This window comes from Motacilla alba, chromosome 15 (assembly GCF_015832195.1).
Source record: "Motacilla alba alba isolate MOTALB_02 chromosome 15, Motacilla_alba_V1.0_pri, whole genome shotgun sequence".
Taxonomy (NCBI): Eukaryota; Metazoa; Chordata; class Aves; order Passeriformes; family Motacillidae; genus Motacilla; species Motacilla alba.
Genome location: NC_052030.1, coordinates 12,124,491 through 12,144,470, shown reverse-complemented (window position 1 = coordinate 12,144,470; position 19,980 = coordinate 12,124,491). Strand labels below are relative to the sequence as shown.

Sequence of the window (19,980 nt, the reverse complement as noted above, 5' to 3'; positions counted from 1 at the left end):
GTGACGGGGTGCAGTCGGTGACAGGGTGCAGTCGCTGCCGGGGTGCAGTCGCTGCCGGGGTACAGTCAGTGACAGGGTGCCGTCGGTGACAGGGTGCAGTCGGTGACAGGGTGCAGTCGGTGGCGGGGTGCCGTCGGTGACAGGGTGCCGTCGGTGACAGGGTGCCGTCGCTGTCGCGCTCCGCGGGTCCCGCCGGGCGCTCGGCGGCGCGGGCGCACGCGGCCCCTTTAACGCGCGCGGGCGGCGCGGCCCCGCTCCGCCCCGCCCCGCCCGGCCGGCTGCAGGGCGGCCTCAGGGACCGACCGAGACACCGACCGAGCCACCGACCGCCGCCTCCCGCCGCGCCGGGGCGGGCAGGGCTGGGCAGGGCAGGGCTGGGCTGGGCTGGGCGCTGCGGGGCCGGCGCTGCGGCGAGGGGCGGCCCGGCCCCACGGACGGACGGACGGACGGGCGGAGGAGCGGGCGGCGCGGCTCGCAGCCCCATGGCTCTGGATTTATAAACACGGCGCAGATGGCGGGGCCGCGTCCCCGCGCCCAGCGCTGCCCCGCCGGCCGCTGAAGGGGAGCGGCGGCGGCGATGGGGGGCGGCAGCTGCCGGCGGGATTAGGTAAGTCGGGAGGGGGGAGCCCCGGGGGAGCCCCCGGTGCCGGGGTGCGGGCGGGCCGGGCTGAGGGGGCCGCTCCGCTCCCCGCAGGTGGGGGAAAGGCGGCCGCGTTACGTAAAAATGAAAATGTGCCACGGGAGCTGCTCGCCGGGGAGAAACTTTCTCTTATTATATTTTTTTTTTTCCTGTTGGTTTTGCTGGTTTTGGCCTCAAGGGAACGCGGCGGGTTCGGGAGCGCGGGGGAGCCCCGCACTTGGCAGACTGGCGGGGACACCCCCCTGCGGGCTGGGGGCACCCAAGGCCCTTTCTTTACCCCCTTTCCTCTTCTTTTCCTCTCCTGCGTTCAATCGCGCTGTGTTTTGCGGCTCTCGCCCCCCGCACGTCGGGGGCCGGTGGGTTGGCGCTGGCCCCCAGCCGGGGCAATGAATGAGGGGCACCGGGAGCGGCGCCGCTCCCGCAGCCGTGCCGGGCGCGGGGCACGGCCGGCTCCCGGCCACGACGCGAGCTGCAGGGCCGGCTCCTCGGGCCGTGTGCTGTTCCCGTGTAAATATTTACGGGAGGAAACTGAGCTGGGTGTCTGCAGGCAACAAGTGCACGTTTCTCTGAACCCCAGCTGAGGTCTCTGGAGTGATCGCTGGTTGTTTTGGTTTTTTTTTTTTTTTTTTTTTTTCTGTTGGTTCTTATAATTTCCTGTTCCCTCTTCTCCCTCGGCCCTTCCTCCTGCTCCCTTGCCCTGACAATGCACAAAGAGCAGGCTGCAGTGGGTGCAGGCAGCTGCCTGCCATGTGGGCTGCTGCCAACACCACTGAAGCAGCAAAACCTGCAGGACTCGGGCTGGGGCTGCCCGGGGCCGTGTTGACCCAACAAAGCCATCCCTGCCCGCAGCGCTTTGAACCCCTGCAAGCCCAGCACGCCTGCAGGCACTGCTGCCTGCGCCCGAGGCTGCGTCTGCTCCCTGAACTTTGTGTTTTGGGTCAGCTCAGGAATGTGCGGGAGAGGACAGTGCTGCTGGAGGTGATGTGTGCAGTGGGTGTTTCCTAACCCCTTGGTTCACAGGCGTTTATGGTTTGAACTCTTGCGGTGACCTCTCCCTCAGTATTCCCGTGAAGCAAAGGTTGGCGCTCTGGATGCCTGAAAACCGTCAGGGTTTTGCTGAATCTGGTGTTTTTAATCAGTTTGGTGGATGTGATATTGTTCCACTGGTATTCCTTGGTCGTGTGGGGTGAGAGTTTTTCCATTTAGTGTAGGGGTTTTATCAGCAAGGGTAAGTTGAAGTTTGCCGTGTGCTTTACTGATAAACGCTTGGTACTACTACTGATTCATAAAGGGAGCCAGTGTGAGTTGGGACAACTGGGTGAGCATTTCCCTCTCTTCTGGAAGTGGTGACAAAACTCTTCAAGGGCTCTAGTGAAGCTGTGTATTCCGGGATGGTTGTAATCAAATAGTTCTTAATTCTCTTCATTGCTGATGTTGGGTGACTTTGGGATTTAGCTCAAACCTCCTGTGTGCCTGGGTCTGCCCGCTGTGCAGGACTTGTGCCTTGGGTGAGGAATTCAGTGAGCAAGGCTCGAAGAGTATGTTGGGGTTGAGTCCCACGGTGCCACAGGAGGGAAGTTTTGCCTGTGACCAATATTTTATAACTTTAGTTGAGTAAGTTTTGCTGTGAGAGAGACTCTTGCAAAACGTGTTTAATTTATTGAAAGCAAATGCACTCAAACCTCGGTTTGTTGTTGCCAAAAGGGAAAAAGTAGAAGCTATTTTTGGTGTGAGAGAGGAGATGGGGCACGCACATGTCTGGGGCAGGAAAACACTGGTACTTTGTTCTTCTGGCTTCATGTGGGTGGTGGTTTCTGTTACTTAGCTGTCTGTTTCTGCCAAGTTGCAAAACATACCTGGTTCTGAAACCCCTGCGGAGGTCAGGGCTGGCTCTGCGGGGCTGCTCCTGGGCCCGTATGGGAACACCTCCCACATCAGCATCTCCCGCACGGGAGAAGCAGGTGGGTGCCTCTGCCTTCGCACCTTGGAGCTCCGGGGAGGTGACTGGCATTTTTTTGCGACAGGATCCGCACTGCAACCATAAACTTGTTTGGTGCAAGCCACCAGCCAGCTGCTGCTTGGCAGTACTTTTCACTTGCTAATGGCTGTGGTTGGATTTGAACCAAGCTGCCTCCAGTGGAGGTTGTACTAATCCCTGGAGCCATCCTGTGCTGAATCCAAGGAGGGTTTGGTTCAGGCCGTGTTCACATCTTGTAATTAGGAGATGCAGTCTGGTGAAGGCAGTTTTGTTGTGATTGGCAGCGATGGTGTGCATGCAGCTGTGCTGATAGCTGCACGTGTTGAGAGCTCCCTGTCTCATCTCCACGGCAGCTCTGGACTGCGCTGGCTGGAATTGGGTCATGGGAGATATCTTCATCTTTTGTGACGTGGCTGTGAATTATTTGTCCCCCTTGATGGCTCCCAGTGTTCCTGGGTCTGGTTTTTAGTGGCCTCTGCTGCAATACAGTCCTTTTTGCAGTCTGCTCGTCCTGGGAGAAGCCTGTTTGAACCCAGCAATAATTTATGTGCCTGCGATATCATCATCCTCGTGTCCCTGTGGGGGGAGGAAAGTTACAGTCTTGTCAGTTTCTAGATGAGTGGGTACAAAAGGAGAATTAAATCGGTAACTTCAGAGGTGAGTTTTGGGTGCCTGATTTGAGCAGTCGTGAAGGGGAATGGGTTGGAGGAGAGCCTAGTGCAGTACTCCCCATCCCTAACCCAGTGTCTCATTTGGACCAGATCACTTCACAAGTCAGAAAACTGAGGCTGGTGGGGTTACGTGAAGTTCAATGTGTCAGAGCAAGTCTGCTGGAGAGCTGGTGAAGAGTCTCTTTCTCCATGAGTGCTTTGCTTGTTCAGTGTGAGGACTCGTTATTCCCAGTGGCAAAGTGCTGGTTCCCCCTGGGTTTTGTGCCTCTGAGCGGTGGTCCCCGAATTCAGACCATGGGCTTGGCTGCAGGGGTGCACAAGGATGGGAATCCAGGCCAGTGTGTTCTTTGGAGCACTGTTATTTTTGTGCAGCTGCGTTTTTAGGAGCCGTGGCTCGCTTTAGTCTTCGCTGAGAGTTTTCAGTGGAGAGCAGGGTCAGCTCTAATGGAGCTGGAAATGAGGTATAGCAGCACCCAGTCGCCTCTCTGATTAGTGACTGAGGCTTTTGCAGCTGCTTAAGGATTTGGGCATCGTGAGGTCATGGATTCTCATCGAGGCTGCTGTGGCACAGGCTCCTGCATGGCTTTGAAGGCTCTTGCTGTGTATCGACATAGGAAGCAGCAGAGAATTGCTATTTATGGCTGGGTTTGTGCTGGCACACAGGTGTTGAGGTCTCTGATTTGCCCTGTGATGTCAAGGGATAGATCTTTGCGTTGCAGTAGAAAATGGAAATGTGTATCATTTAATGAGCATGACTACAGCAGAGATGCTTTCTCAAAAAGAAGATTGAAGAGGGAGCCGGAGGTCCAGAACAGAAAGCACGAAAATGCCTGTAGAAGCTTGATCAGAGTGAGGGATGGATCTGGCAGGAAGGGAAGGAGGACAGAAGAGCAGAAGGAAATGAGTGATTCGTCAGTTTTGGGAAGTGATCCCTGACCTGAGCACAAGGCAGCTGCGGGGCTGTACTGGGAATTGAGAAATCTGGGCTGCACCCCCAGTCCTGCTGCCCACCCTACGTGTCACTTCCCTTCTTGAGGCCACCAGTTCTCTGTTCCTGCCAACCTGCCTTTGGCAGCTGGAGTCTCTCTGGGGTGTGGACTGTTCCTGCTAAAGGTGAGCAGGGTGTCCCAGGAGGGGATGTTTCTGGTGAGCAGGCAGTGCTCACACGGTAGCATCCCCCCTGCCACCTTCACTGTGTGAAGCTGAGAAATGGGACCCGGCTGCGGGTGGGCAGGTGAGGAGGCACTGATTGCTGATGATCTGAATCTGGCCGGAGAGGCCCAGAGAGGAGCCCTGCCTGCAGGGGAGAGGTGCCTGGCACTGGAAGAAAGGCAGTGAAGATGGAGGTGGTTGTCCATGATTGTGATTGTGGACCACAGTGCCAGAGCTGGAGGGGATCTGGGGCACGGGGAGGGGACAGGGAGAGCACGGCAGTGGTTATGTGCCTGCTGGGTGCATGGAGGATGCTGATAATGGTTAGTGCTCTCTTTATAGCTGCGGAGCACTGAGCAAACATTAATGAATGTAAAGGATAGCAGCTTTGTCTAGTTACAGAGAAGGGAAGTTACTCCAAATTAACTTTATGATCCGTGAAACTGAAGGTTATTTAAAAAAATAATAACGTAAATGGAAATGCTGAAGTTTTTCAGAGTCGCTGAGTGCGCTGCTTGTTGTTTAATGCCTTCCATTTTTTTCACTCCCAGTCTGTGTTTTTGGCTTGGGAACAAATTATAAGCAATATCAGCTTACGCTTGGATTTGAACCCGCATTGCTCTTAGTCAGCTGAAATATTTCCCCTTATCGCTGCTCCCATAATGTTTATTTTAGACCGGATAGCATCATGGCTTTTCTGCTCGCTGTAGGGAAGAAGCCAGTCTTTGAAATAGCCCAGCACCTTGGAAAGAAATGATCTCAAAGCCAGTTTGGTTTCTGAATGAGGTACAGCTTAATTTTCCAGCAAGAGGTTTATGCGAGGCTGTATCCCAGAACGTTCTGCGGCATTAAAAACCCAGGAGGTGGCAGATGGATGAATTGCTGACAGATTTAAAATCGTACGACAAACATAAAGCATTCAGACGTGAGGCCAAGCCAGGAGGAAGGTTGCAGGGAGAAATGGAGGCAGAAAGGTCGAGTAAGTTATTCTGGGCAGAAGAAGATGTGCAAGCAAAGGCAGGCTCCAGTGGGTTCAGCTGCGAGGGGAAGGGAAGGCCTTCAAGAGGAGGGATGTATCGAGGAATGTCTTCCCTTCATAGCCCAGGGAACCCTTCATGTCCTGGAGTGATGGTGAGAGGAGGATGAGGAGGAGGAGGAAGGGGGCCAAGCTGAGCATTGGCAGCAGTGATGAGGCCGGGAGCGGGGTTGCCCTGGGAGGAGACAGTGTGGTGGGGTCCAAATAGTTTCCTCCTGTGGGAAGTGATCTGAGGGAGAGTGTCAGCATGCAGGGAGGCCGGGATGCTGTTGGTATTGTCTCTGGAGGCTGCAGGCCTGGCTCTGGCTCTCTGGGTGGGTGGTGCGTGTGTCAGGGAGGGAGGCAGAGCCGGCAGGATTTCCTCTCTGCAGCGCTGGCTCCTGGGTTAATAACTAACCAGGCAGTCTAGGTTTATCCTTTCATTGTGGAAGAGAATTATTTACATAATACCACTCCGCGTAATCTTTATTTAGCATTGTTTCCCTGGCGTAACACTGGACAGAGCGGCGGTGCCCAGAAATGCAGGTTTTGGCCAAACGTGTGGGAAGTTAACTCTTCCAGTTGGGTGTGCTTCTCTCTGCCTGCTCAGGGAACTGGCTGTAAACTGAATAAATACTTCAGTGCCGTGACCATCTATCACGTACTTTTTGGGACCTCTGCGTCCTCTAAACTGTGTTTTCTGCAGGCTCTGGCTGGTGCTCTGTGCTGATACCTGAATGTTGCCTACCAGCTTCTTAAGCAACACAGCTTGGGTTTGTCCTGTGCGTGTTAGGGCAGGAGAGTACTTTGCAGTGTGCTCTTCCTTGTCTCTGTGTTGAAGAAGGCAGAAGGAAAGAAATGTGTCAGCCCGTGGGTGGAGGATGACAGGATTTGGGAAGGTTCCTGGTGCAGATCATCCCATCGTCTGTGTTCAGCCCCTGAGGACTTGCTGCCTCCCAGGTGGGCAGGTTTCATCCTCCTCAGGGAGTGTTTAATTGCGAGGTCTGGAGGCTTAGGTGGTTGTGTAAAGAGCTGGGGCCTGATTATTGCAGCAGAGCACGGTGAAGGACAGAGCCCCGTGCTTGGGTGTCCGTGGGCTGTGGTGGGAGAATTGAATTGCTGAGTAGGATGACAGGCAAAGTCGAGCTTTCTGAAAATCTGCCTGTGCCTCCAGCCGTGCGGCGCTGGCTGGAGAGGGTGGAGGGTGTCTTTTCCTCCACGCTGCGGGATGTGTGGGCTTCTAACAAGCTGTGGCAAACAATGGAAAGTTGGCTTTCTTCTGAAAATATTTTAAAACCTTATAAAATTACTCCAGCGGCTAAATTTTTATAAGACCAGATCTCAGCTGCATGGTGCTTGATCACTTCATAAATAGCTCAGTCTTTGGCCTCTGCAAACCTCTCAAACCCCTACCTGCAGCGCTGCAGAAACCCTGCTGAGCACGCGGTTTATCAGTGGCAGCACCTGGCTCTTGCAGCAGAAGCCTTCTGTGGAAGTGTTTACTGCCCAGGCCGCGTGATCTCCTCGCTCTGATGTTGCAAGGAGCTGGTTTTGGGAGGCTGTGAGTCCCCGGTGATTTTTACTGGATTACCTGATGGTGCATGCAGCGTCTGGGCAGGATGTTGGCCCGTGGAGGCCTCTCTGCCAGCCTTGCCGAGGGCGGTGCGGGCCCTGTGGCAGTTCATGCTGCTGATGTGGACATTACTCGCTCAAGCCTGAGACTTGCTGGAACAGAGGTAGCTTGTGAACACCCTCTCTGAACCAATTACACCCGGCAGGGTGAGTTTGCGTTGGATCAGTGCTGAGACTGTGGCGTTCCTGGTCACTGCTTGAAGCCCTCCCGCTTTGTCTACTGCCTCCTCAAGCCCATGCCCTTACCATCATGCAGTTTGTGACACGCTGTGGTGTGTAAATCTTGGCTGGCTGTCAGAGCAGTGGTGTTTGGTACCAGAACTTTGTGCTCAGGAAGTTTCTCCAGTGGTTTGATTGGGGTGTTTTTACAGCATCTGAACCTTAAATAAGTGCGTCCCCTCTTTGTTTCTTGTGTTTAGTGAAGGGGATGACTCTTTCCTATTGGAAAAACTTCCTTGATCAAGTCCTTGCTTTTCTGTGGTTACCACATCATATAATTCCATTAATAAACTTTTCAAGCTCCATCTTGAAAGCAGTTGCAGCTTTTTTTTTTTTTTTTTCCCCTTTGCTGCAGAGTTTCAAGCTCATGCCAGAGTGTCAGCTTCATTTCTAGGTCACCAGTCTGCCCTTTCATTTCCCCCTCACGCTCAAGTTGGCCGGCTTGTTTTGATTTGGTAATATGTGAGGTGGTGTCCACAGACAAAACCAGGCAGGCCGCTGAAATTCATGTTTCCCTGCAGCCTTGTTCCTGTTGTGTGTGTGAATAATAATTTCCAAATGCTAGACCAGAGGTGATTAAAAACTGTCAAAGAAATAAAATGCAGCAAAGTCTGCGTTACAGGAATCTGTGTGTTCAGTGTTTAGGGAAAACTCTCTGGACTGGCAGTGGAAAAAGCCTTCAGAATTCTTATTGAAGGCTTTCTAGTCTTAAATGTCTCTTATTCAGGAGGTGCTGCTGAGGCAGCCTGAGCATATCCAGGCTCTGCAGGAGGTTGCTGCTGTCTGGGGGGAACCTGGAGTCCGCTCTTCCTTTGTGCTCTTGCTCTGCAGAGTTTTTTGGGATCCAGAGCTACAGTTGAGACATTTTTGCATGCTGTGGGCACAGGCACCTGGGCAGCCAGCTCAGCTGCAGCCTTGTGGCTGGAGCTGCTGAGCGTGACTGGCAAAGGGCGGAGGGGTAAAATGCTTCTCTGCAGCCCGAGTGGATGCTTGAGTGGAAATGAAGAGCTGAGAATCTTTCTGAGGAGCAGCACAACGGTGTCTGTTGCTTGCTCTGAGTGAGTAGAGTGCTTGTTTTTGCACTGAGCTGCAAGGCACTGGGTATTCAGAGGTTTTTCTGCAACTTCGGTGTTGGGACGTGAAGCAGTTGTCATGTCATCAGTTAAGATGTGTTGAGCATCCTTATTTTTGGAGCAAATGATCCTGCTGGCAGCATGTATAGGAGGTGTCAGCCAGCCCTTTTTTTCTTCTTCCTCTCTATTTTTTTGCTTCATTTGTAGGTTTTAGTTTTGGCTTTACTTTGATATCTTGACAGGGTTGCTACTTAAAAATTGTTGGGGTGGGATTTTTTTTCTTTTCTTTTTTTTTTTTTGGCTTTTGATGTCTACGTGTCTTGAGATGCACATAAAGAGCTGCTGTGGTTTTGGTCCCGAACCCAGCCAGCTGCCAGCAGCGTTCCTGAGGGCTGTGTGGTGTTGGAGTGAGAAACACTGCAGGGTTTTGGGTTTTCTCCAGCATTATGAAACAGAAGTAAAGAGAGAAGTCAGCATGTACCTTAAGGGTTGTGTTTTTATTTTATCTCTCTCACTGTGCGGAGCTGAGGTTTGCATCTTCTCCACCGAGACTGGTGCTCGTGAAATCTAACGCGCTTCTGTGAACGTCCTTAAACTCTGCCAACAGCAGAGAAGGCTGAGAAATGGGGAATTTGCTTTGCCCTGAGGTGGAGGAGTCGTGCTGCAGAGGCAGACACAAGCACCCTGGTTGCTCCTGTTTCCCCTGCCAAAGGCGGAGTGAGTTTTGGTCTGGCTCAACGAGGCGAGAGCTTTAAGCTCCATCTGTGTCTTATTTTTTTCTGCATTTTGCTCGGTTGCGCTTTTTAAACGTCTGTGGATTTCTCCTCAGCAGGAGGTTTCAGTCCCCACACAATGTATTATTGTGTTTGCCTCGCTCTAGTTCCTTGTTTCATGCGGAAACACCTTGAACCTTTGGCTGAGTTGGAAGATGGGTGCAGAGTCAGGCCCCTGGCTGCTCCAGGAACAGCGTGTCCGTGCACGACTCCTCAGCCTGGACTCACCCGGCTGCTGCTCCAGGCACAAAAGGTGTTTGGCTAGCACAGGCACTCCCCTGCCTTCTGATCAGCCAGCCTGCACATACTGATTTTGGTTTCAGAGGCTGATCCCTAGGGTAAGAAGGCCGTAGCCAGAAATAAGTGAGTGTTCACACTTGCCTTTATGAACTTCTTGAGTATTTTGCCAATTAATTCTTAGGTAACTGAGGCTGAAATATCTGTTGTAAAGGACACAGCTAGGAATGCTGCTATCCCTGCTATTCTTCACTCATTGCAGTTTATGCAAAACTTGAAAATGTGCCTGTGCTGTCTTGGCCATTTGCAATCTGCTTTATGAAGCCTCTTAAGCAGCAGGAAAAAAATGTGTAAATAAGTAATAAATACAGCAGCTTCACCTTGCAGCCTTGCCAAGTCAATTTGGTGTGTGTTGAGAGGGCAGAACAGTTAGTTACAGAAGGGGATGGTGTTCTCCATGTTCTGTGCTCCTGTCACACGGCCATCTCCCATTTTTTTGGTAAGTGTAACAGAGAAATGTGTATGAGCAACTATTAATGGCATGTGCAGAGATGGGGGGAAGCTGACAGCTGAACATTAACCTATGGAGAAAGGTGGGGCTGCTTGTAACTCTTGGTGGGGTTGGGGCTGTCAAACGGGGTGGTTCCTGCTCCCCTTTCCACAGCATCTAGCTCACTTTAAGCTGTTCTTTCTGAAATTGGGGGACTGTGGCTGTAGTGCTGGTTGAAGGAGTTTGCCACCTCCCTGCCTCTCAGCGTGTTCCTGTCACAGTGCTTCTCTCCTGTTATTTTTGACCTGAGTAGCTGAGTGAATGTCTTCACCAAGCAGTCATGGTTTTGTTTAAGTCACTTCAAAGTATGGGTGCTGCAAGGACGATGTGGAGCCAGGGGACACAGGGCCTGAAATCATGAGTGGCTGTACTTTACACAACCTGGCTGTGCTCCAAGCCTTTCTTTTGCGGGAGTAAATTCCACAGGACTGAAATTCCTTTCTAAGAGGGGAAATATTCTCCCCAAACTTGTGCACAGCCCTGTTTGCAGGCATGCCACGTCTCTCTCAAGCGTGGGACTCACCAATCAATTTTGAACAGGTGACAGAGACACTCAGGTAGCATTCTGTTGCTGTTCCTGCAGCAGTTTCAGCTCGGGGTCAAGCTCAGGCACTGCTGTAGCAGTCCAGTCATTTCTGCCGTGCTCTGTGGCATTTGCTCCTTTCCTGTGAGCTGGAAATGAAGTGCTTGGTTGGGAGTGGTGATTGAGAATGTTCCTCTGCGGCAGGCTTGGGTTTTTCACATTGTTGCTGCCTTGTGCTGGCTGCTGGACCTTTGTTCCTGGAGTCTTGCTTGTGCACCCAGGAGACCCAAGTGCTCCGTGCTGTTGTGCTGTGGCCCTGCATGGCCAGGGCCAGCTGGTGAAGAGCAGAGTTGGGCAGAAGCCATCCTCTGTGCTGTGTGGCAGCTTCTGCAGGCGTCAGTCCTGGCTCAGCGAGGCACCTGGTGAACAGAGAGTGAGAGGAGGGTCCTTTTCTCGAGGGAGTTTAAACCTGCTCTGCCACAGCAGCCTTGCTGAATTACAAATCGCTTTTCCTCTCCCACTCTTTTCTAAATCTGCTGCTGTTCCTGGAGTTGCAGTAGATTTTCCTCATGCGTGCTGCTGCTTGGGTGAGTGTTTGCTGCAGAGTAGAGTTGTAAGCAACTGACATGATGTTGATCATAACGTAACTAATGACACTTAAAATGTTTGTTTGTTTGTTTATAATATGCTGTGGTCTCTTTCCAGGCTCTGAAATTGACAGACAAGCTTCAGCTGCATTTGGCATAGAGTTTGGAGAGATGGACAGCTTCCTGTCACTTCTTTGACAGATAGGCATTGAATTTTTAAGAGAAAACAGAGCAGCTTTTTGATTTTTCTCCCCACTCAAAACCAGCCAACCAAAAGCCAGGTGGAGGGTAGCTCTCGCATGCATTCTGTTTATTTTTATGTGCAAATGCATCTTCTTGATGTGTCATTAACCTGGTTGGGCTCGGGTGCTATTTTTAGCAGCCTTATGGACAGGGAGCAGTTCCAGTAAAGGGTTTGTGAGCAGCCCAGCCCAGAGGCTGGCACGGAGCCCGGGGTGGCAAGTTCCTTCCTCCCTGCCTGCCCAGGGGGCCTGGAGGGGCTGGATGAGCTCCCCCGTCCCCAGTCCCACACAAGGAAATCTGTGTAAAGCATTACTCTTCAGTTCCTGTGGCCATGGTAACCGACTTGGATACATCAAACTTGACTAATTAACCTAATGGAGAGTCGTTTCCAGGCTGTCTCTCCCCTCGGATTTCAGAGCTGAACTTGTGTTGTCTGATCCGCCAGCAACCTCCACAGCCAGCACAGACTTTTTCAGAGTGGTTTCTTTCACAGGTTTCTTTCACAGGTTTCTTAATTTGAACTGGGGAGGGTGGCTCAAACCAGTCTGATGTCTTGGCTGCATCTCTTACTCTGCATTCCCCTCTCTGGGTAATCTCTCAGATTCCCATGGAAGGAAGGTCCCAAACTCAGATGGCAAAAACTTGCTCTGATTTCTTCCTTGGACTGAGTGAGGTTAAAGTGGATGCTTTCCTGCATCTCTGCTGTTTCTGTACTGCAGGATCTCTGCCACCCTGACTTTCTGTTTAAAAATCTGTGAAATCCTCAGGCTTGAAACAAACCAGCACATCCTGGAGATGTCTGTGCCCATCTTCAGGTCCCCTCATCTTAATGTACTAGCTAAAGGCATTGCTGCTTTGCACTGTTTCTCCTGGGTTTAATTATTATTTCAGTGATTGGAGCTGCAGACTGCAGCAGGGACTTAAGAGTTCAGCCTCAATTAAAAACCACCCTGTGCCAGGCAGATAGCAGCAGGCAGCTCTGCTATTCTCAAGTGTCTCCAGCAGTCCATCGAAACACCATGTGATTGGCTCAGTTGAGAAATCTGAGTAGGCAGAAAGCAGTTTCTGGGATAAACCTTGTGAGTGCTTCTCAAAATAGCCTGAAAGCAAGGTTTTGCTTTCCACAGCCACTCTTGGTCCTTGAGGCTGGTCAGAATTTTTTGTGGATTACTAAATATTGCGAAGGTCTGATCTTCAAAAACCATAAAATCCTTTTTCTTTTTTTTTTTCTTCTCCTTTTTGATGCTGCCTCTGGTATGTTTAAACTTAAAGGATTTGCATTTTTATGTCTTTTTTAGCCTTAATTGTAAGTACTGGGACCTTCCTTACTTGCAGTTCCAGCTTTTTATATTTTTCAGCAAAGCTGATGACCTCGTGTTTGACCTTTGGAAACCTCTTGGGCAGCCCAGCAAACAAATGTGGTGTGAGAAGAGCACATGATAGTAGCCTGAGCTATTACACTGGTCAGTCATTGACCAGGACTCTTGTTTTTTTTCCTTTGAAGATTTGCTTAATCATTGGCATTGCAGCCCCTGCTGTGCAGGACACCTGGAGGGGTTTGCTGCCTGCTCCCCGTGGTGTCTGAGGTGGCTGGGGGGGCTTTAGAGAGTCCAGCACTGTAATCAGGTTTTACTGGGGAAGAGATTGTCATTGATAGCCCTGGGATTTGGCATCTATATAAATACACGAGCCAAGCTCTGTTGAAGTGTGCAGGTTCATGTCAGTTCATTTGTCTGGGAATGGGGCTGGGAGCATCTCACCACCGTGGTCCTTCCCTGTGATTTCTGTTCCCAGTATAACCCACAAGCTGCCGAGGGTAAATCCCTGTAAACGCTGCTGCAGCTGGAAGTGGCTGCTTCGGACATGGCTGATTTTGGGACCAGTTGAGAGATGGGGATAAAAACTGCAAGGCTAAAAGTGTTGAGGACAAGTGCCCATGGACCAGGGTGCTGCATGAATGACTAAAAGCTTGTGAAGCAGCTCTGAGATCTCAGAGCTGGGAGTTGTTTCTCCACCCTTGTTTACTGTGGTACCTCTGGGTGACACGGAGCGTTCAGCAGATGCTGCTAAACTGAATTCTACAGCTGAATTCACTCTGGAGAAATGAGAATTGCTTCTTTTTGTTGGGGAAAAAAAATGAATCTGCTTTTATCACATCCTTGTTATCCTTACAGCTTGTGGCTTGGAAAATGAGAGAAAATTGATAGTGAGGTCTTAGTGGCATGTGGAGAGAGGTAAGATCCTGGCTTTCTGTGGACCTCATTTCATGAACTTGTCCTTCGTGCATTTGCTGATGTGTCAGTGGAACTGAATTTTGTTGGCAAAAATGTGGTTTGAGTGGATATTAACTCTCAATTGCCTGCCTGAGGGTGATTTTAAGTGGGGCTTCCAGCAGCATCCCTGCTCTTGCTGTGTCTTTGGCTGTTGCTCCCCTCTCCCAGACTGGCTGTCTGCACGAGGGGCTTCTCTGCAGAGAGCAGCCTGTGTTCTGTGCCCACGTACTGTGCAGAAGCCATGAAAAATGTTGTTCAGATGACAGTGATTTGGGGTAGCTCTGGAAAATAATTTTCTGCTGGTGGATAGTACCAAACTATTTCCTTTCACCCCCTCCCTCCCTTCCTCAAAACAAAAGAAGAGATGAAAGGATTCATTAGGAATTATTCACTCAGCCCTGCCGCCTGTCTGAGATCTGGCTGTCTGCGTTCATCCCCCAGCTCAGGGAGGGTCAGAGGGCATCTCCCTGGGGAGGATTTGCTGTTGACTGAATTGCACTCTGTCATTATCCTGCTGGATAACGAATGCTGTGGCCTCATTGGCACTGGCTTCAGAAAAAGCACGGTCATCTGCATGTGGCCTTGAGGCGGGAGGCGAAAACCTGAGGGGAGTGGGGTGGAAAACCTCATCTTGTGGGAAAGATATGGGACAGACCCAGGCAGTTTGGCACTGTGGTTTACTTGCTGCGTGATGCTGAGCAGGTCTGCAGCTGCTCTGGACCTCTGTGTTATCTGCTTGGAGGTGGGGGGACACAGCAAGTGGGTTTAAAGGACAAAATTCCGTCTGGTGAGGTGAAACTAGTTAAAGCTGCCCCTGTTTTCTTCAATAGACAATGTGGCATGCTTGTGACACAGTTTGAGATGTTTTAATGAGATTTAAACAATTTTTTTTCCTCTTTGTTTTGTTTTCAAATAGGTTTCCTGAAAGAAAAACATACAAATCCCCCTGAGCTAATTGGTGTGTGATTTGAATTCAGCTGCTACCTTGGAAGAGCTTTTCCAGCAGCTGATCTGAAAACAGCCTTTCCCACAATATTGTGGGTTGTCAGTCAGTGCTGAAGGATCTTGAAGCTGCTGGTGGGAAGGAGAGGGATGTGTTTTGTTTGATATGCTGCATCTTTTAGTTTGAGTGTCATAAAATACTGAGAGATGTGCGAAAGACCCTAATGGAGAGGGGCTATCAGAGGGATAAAAGTCACGGTAGCTGGAAATGTGTAGGAAACAGTTGTGGGTGCTGGAGCCCGTTGGGCTGGCTGAGGAAGTAGTTAGACCTGAAGAAAATTTGCATTTTAAGCACCAATTTCAGATGTTACCCACTGCCTGGTGCCTTGATCTTCTGGCAGCCACGGGCTTAGAAGGGCTTAATGCTGTGCCCTTGCAGCGAGTGGTTGCACGTTGCTGAGCCACGCTGGGGGTGGCCAGATGCAGCCCTGGGAAGTAAAGTATTAAAGCTTCAAATGTTGGCCTTTGTTGCCTTCAGGCTAAGTCAGTTCCCTGGAAGATGCTGTGATGAAATTGCTGGCCCAGGTAATTTGTGTCCTGATGATGAGCAGCACAGAGGAGGGCAAGAGTTTGTGTGCCTGCTTATTGCTGTCATCTGTCTTGCAATCAGATATTTATGAAATGGCCTTTTGTGTTGCAGTGCGGGGTGTGTGAGTGCATATTTAAGTGGTTAGTAAATATAGTCAGTTGCTAGATTGGATCAAATCATCCTCTTAACAAATATAGACAGTGATGTTTTGCATCTGGGTGTTTTGACAGTAAAGTACAGGAGGAGGTGGTCTTAGTGAGTTTAACATCTTGTACCCGAAGCAGGGCAATAATTGCTTAAAATCACTGTAATTCTGCTGCCAGCATTAAAGGATATAAAATTATCCTGTGCTGTAATAAATAAAAAATATACTGCTGCCTGGAAAAGTCTTGTTGCTCTAATCCAGGACAGAGTGTGTGTGACTGGTTGTGAATCAGTTTAATTTCTTCTGGGGTCTGACCCTCTGGATTCCTATTGCTGCAAGAAATCCTCCTTGGAAGGCAATCATCTCCAGGCTGGTGCTCAGCTGAGCGATGCATGACCAAGTAGTAGCTTGTAGCATTTATGAACTAGGGCAGAAGTAGATCCCTTATTCAGACTGAGCTGCATAAGCCTCCAGTGCTCTATACTAGGCCCCAAATTTGCCTACATTATAAATAAGTCTGTGGCTGTGTGCTTGTGTGTTTCTTTTTTTAAGCTGCAGGCAACCCCTTAAGCTCTTTTCTGCAGGTCTGTTCAAGCTGGGGCACGGGGAATTCCTAAGAGGATTATCATGGTTTACTTGATACAGAACTTGAACTTGAGCAATGGCTTATCTTATCAGTGATAAAAGACATGGAAATGAAGTTTACGTAACCAAAGAGGCCTTGAACTGTGGCTTTTTTTTTTTTTTCTGGAAACTGGAATGACAGATCTCCTGAGTTCTCTGCTCACAACTGCAGTGTTTGTTATCTGCTGTGTACTGTCTGCTTACCACTGACATTTATTTCCAGTGCTGTATTTGGAGCTGTCCTCTGAAAAAAAGACAAGGGGTTGAGGCAGGGGCTCAGCAAGAGGAGATGTGGGCATTTTCTGCTTTTGCAGGAGAGATTGGTGTCCTTGCTGGAGAAATTGATGCCATGTGGCTGGGTTGCAAGCCCCTATGTTATGAGCTCAGCAGGTGATTTGAAGAACAGCAGAGAGCAGATCCACTTCACCAGTGGGCTGTGAGGCTGGAAAGGCTCCAAAGCTGTGAGTAAACTTTACCCTGGGAACAGAAAATGCCTAGGAATAGATGAGGATGCCCTGTCTGTTCCCAGTGGAAAAAGTAAATGAGTGGGGAGGGCCAGGATAATCTCTTGGGCGGCAGCTAGAAAATGAATGCAGACAAATGAGCACTGCTGTGCTCTGGCTGTGTGACCGACCCCTCTGGCACGGGGTGGATGCAGTGCCCAGCCCTCTGCAGGGGTGAGGGAGCTGCTGCAGCACCCCAGCCACTGCTGGAGGAGGAGAGCGGCCTGGGCATGGCAGTGCTGATCCTGCTGGACGTGCCGGGCTGGGCTGGGCTGGGCTGGACGGGCTGAGCAGCTGCGTGCCCAGCAGGGCTGCAGAGCAGGACAGCCTGGGCCACCTGCTCACCTGCCCCTCAGCCTCTGCCCCCCCCTCTGCAGCGGGAGATCCACAGTGCTCAGCAAGCAGCTCTGTGACCAGGGTTAGCAAGAAGAGAGGAGCCTTTCCACCCTGCCAGCTTACAGTGGGTTTGCCTGCCCCAGTGTCCTACACCTGCTTTGTCTTTGCCGCGTGGGAGGAATTTTATTTTTTGAGCTCTTGCTGTCACAGATTGTGACAATGCCACAGAGGCCGTGCTTCCCACAGAAGGACTCAGCAGACAGTCGAAGGCTGGCAAGCTGACAGCACTTATTAGAGGTAACCTTCAGGAAATGCCACACACAGCCCTCGCTGAGCTTTCTGGCTCCAGGCGCATACAGTATTTACACCACGCTTCTTGAGTTTCCCTGAAGGCTCTCAGCCTGCAGCTGCCTTTCTGTGCTCTGCCACCTGCCCTGTGTCCTCATGCTCCAGTGCCTGGGGTGGGTTCTGGCTGCTGGGCTCCTCTGGCAGCAGCCCACCATGCTGGGGGGGCTGGTGACACCAGCTCTTCCTCTGTCCTTTGGCCTCCTAAAAGGTGCTTGTCATAATCCAGTTCTGGAGCCTGGGGTAAAGCCAGCACCAGGTTTTCACACTGGTGTGTGCAGGGAATGAGCTGTTAAGAAGTGCAGCCCTTGCACAGCAGCCCTTTGTTAAAATGCAAGGGAATTACATGGGATCAGCTCTTTTCACTGAGCAGGTGACTGGCTTGAGTGGCTGTGTGTGGAGTTAAAAGCCAAATCCCAAGCACTACGGTTTGAAAGATTTTTCTCAGGTTGTCTTGATGGTGTTTTTTCATCCAGCATGGGGTGGGAGGAAGGAAATGTGATGCTATCTGGTTCTGGTAAATGACAGTGCTGAACAGCACCTGAATGCTTTGTGGTGCCAGAGCCTGGGCTGGGTAGGTATGGGGAGCCGGTGTTGTGCACCCCACTGGGAATTCGCCCCAAAAACAGTTCAAGTATTTTCTTTGTTTCCTGACTGAGAGGTTGGGGAAGGTATATCTGAAGGGTGGGCTTTCAGGATGTGCTCAAGCCTTGCTCTGCTGCCCCCAGAGTTGGTGGCTCATGTATCTTCCACGGACCAAGAAGTGATGTTTTTCCAGCAGCAGGTGGCTGGAGTTTGATCCACCCACTCTCATCCTGCTGCCTGTAGTGTGCACAAGTTGCTTGATGCTCTGCTGCCTTCAGTGAAGGGTCAGCTGTGATCCTTCATGAGTGGGTCTGCTGTATGAGAAGCAGAAGCCTGCTGTCCTGCTGGGTGTTGGGAGATGGGAGCTCCCTGGTGCTTTGCCCTGCTGGAGATGTCCTCTGGGATATGCTAAAGCCTGTTTTGGCACATGCACTTAGAGAGAAGTCTTTCCTCCCTGCTACCTTGTGAGAGCTCTCAGAGGGGAACTCATGGAGTGGCATTAAAATCCCACTTTATTATTGTTAATTTCCCATAATACTCGGGCTTGGAGTGCCTGGTTGCTTGGCCTTGCTCGGTGGGGGAGAGCAGGACAGACTGCCTCAAGCTGAGGTCCCTTGGCTGTGTCAGCTCTGAATCCTCTGCTCCTCTGGTGTGGATTTAATTTCCACGGTGCTGCAAATGCTTCCCCAGTGCCCAGCTATCAATTGAAGAGCAGTGGGGGGGTCTGCAGGGGGGTGGTGATGGTGGGGAATGACTTGTGGTCTCCATGGCAACCCAGAGACGATAAATGGATCAATGTGCTGTTCTGCACCATCTGAAACTCAAGCGGCACTGGCTGGATCTGGGGGCTGCCTTTGCCTGCCAGATCCCGCTGTGGGGTCATTAGTGTGAGACAGCTCAGCACCAAAGCCTTCCCATCGGCGTGCCTCCAGCGTCTTGCTGGGTTTGCCATAGGGCATGGGGGCTTTGGGCTGGAAACCCCCACTTGGCTCGCCCTTGGCTCACTTGGGGATTTGGGCGTTTAGAGCTGCACCACTGCCTTGGGCTTAGGTGCTGTTAGGGGCAACTGGCCAGGCATCCAAGTCCCTGGGTTTGGAAAGGGTAAAGGCAAGTGGCTGGCTTCCCTTCCAGCACTTTTTAAAACCTCCAGCTCTTTCTGCACGAGCACATGGAGATTTATGGTTTTTTTTTCCTGTGAGTTAAAGGCTTGGAATCCTGGATTCGGTTTGTGTTGGGATGGTGGGTAAGGACATCTGCGTTTGTTCTGACTTCTGCTTCTGGTGGTGTGGATAGACAGAAAATCTGTCTTCTGAGCTGCTGCTCCAGTGTTCCCAATGGCCACATTTACTTACAAAAGAATATATTGATTTTCCCCCACTAGATTCCATAAAAACTTACCTTGTTCTGAAGTCTCCAATCCACTGCTTTTTAAACAAGAGTCTTTCCAGTGCTGGGGTCTTTTACATGCTCTGGAGTCAGACCTGGCTTAGGTTCAACCAGAGACTCCCCAGTTCCCAGCCAGCACCAGGGACTGGTGTGGCTGGAGCCAGTGGAAGGCAGTGGCTGCGTGCTGCTGGCTGGCTCAGCAGCACTGTTTCAGCCCATGCTTTTCTGGCTGTGTGAAGGGATAATCCCAGGTGTCCCCAGTGCTTTGAGTGCTGCAAATCTAAGGGACCACTTTGTTTCAGAGTGGGTGTGGGGTTTCACCCCCGGATTGGGGTGACCCCAAAAGATGGAAAAGTCCCTCCTCCAACCCGTGCCTTCGAAGAAAGACTCAGTAGTCTTCTGTTGTCCGGTCTCAAGGTTGTTTATTGTTGGTTATCTACAAGATTTTCTCCCTGAACTGCTGTGGCCCGTTCAGCAGGTCAGACAAAGGCACACTCTGCCCTCCCAGGGGCTGGTGCCATCTTTTATATCATATATTACGTACTACATGTTTATGCTTTTTCTCCAATACCTACTATCTATATTGAATGGTGACTTTCTACTCTAAACCAATCTGTGAGTGCCAACACCACCAAAGACATGGAGGTTAGGAAGGAGAAAGAAAGAGGACAGGGCACACCCAAGTCCCTCCATCTTAGAACTCCTGACCCCCATGTACAAAACTTGGACCCCTGCGTACAAGGCTTAAAACCCCCCTGTACAGCACTCAGAAATCCTACCCTTTACTTCGTGACTACTTCTACTACAATATCTAAACTTTTGTGTGTGTGGCTTGTAATTCTTCATACAGAGTTAGTAATTTGCTCCATGGGCTAAGATCAAAACCCCACGTGTGTCTTTGGCTGCATGCCAGGGTCTCAGAGCCCCCTGCCAGCGGCTCTGGCCATCCAGGACACCCA

General features: G+C 50.9%; 1 protein-coding gene across 8 annotated transcripts in view; it reads left to right on the top strand.

Moving 5' to 3' along the window:
* The first annotated feature begins 375 nt into the window (after positions 1-375).
* Positions 376-19,980, top strand: part of NCOR2 (nuclear receptor corepressor 2) — a 229,912-nt gene continuing 210,307 nt past the window's right edge. For 6 of the 8 annotated variants that reach the window (XM_038152377.1, XM_038152376.1, XM_038152375.1 and 3 more), the window contains exon 1: positions 376-607. The gene's annotated coding sequence lies outside the window, so the exon portion shown is untranslated. The remainder of the gene's footprint in view (positions 608-19,980) is intronic. The other 2 variants (XM_038152374.1, XM_038152380.1) reach the window with 1 other exon arrangement.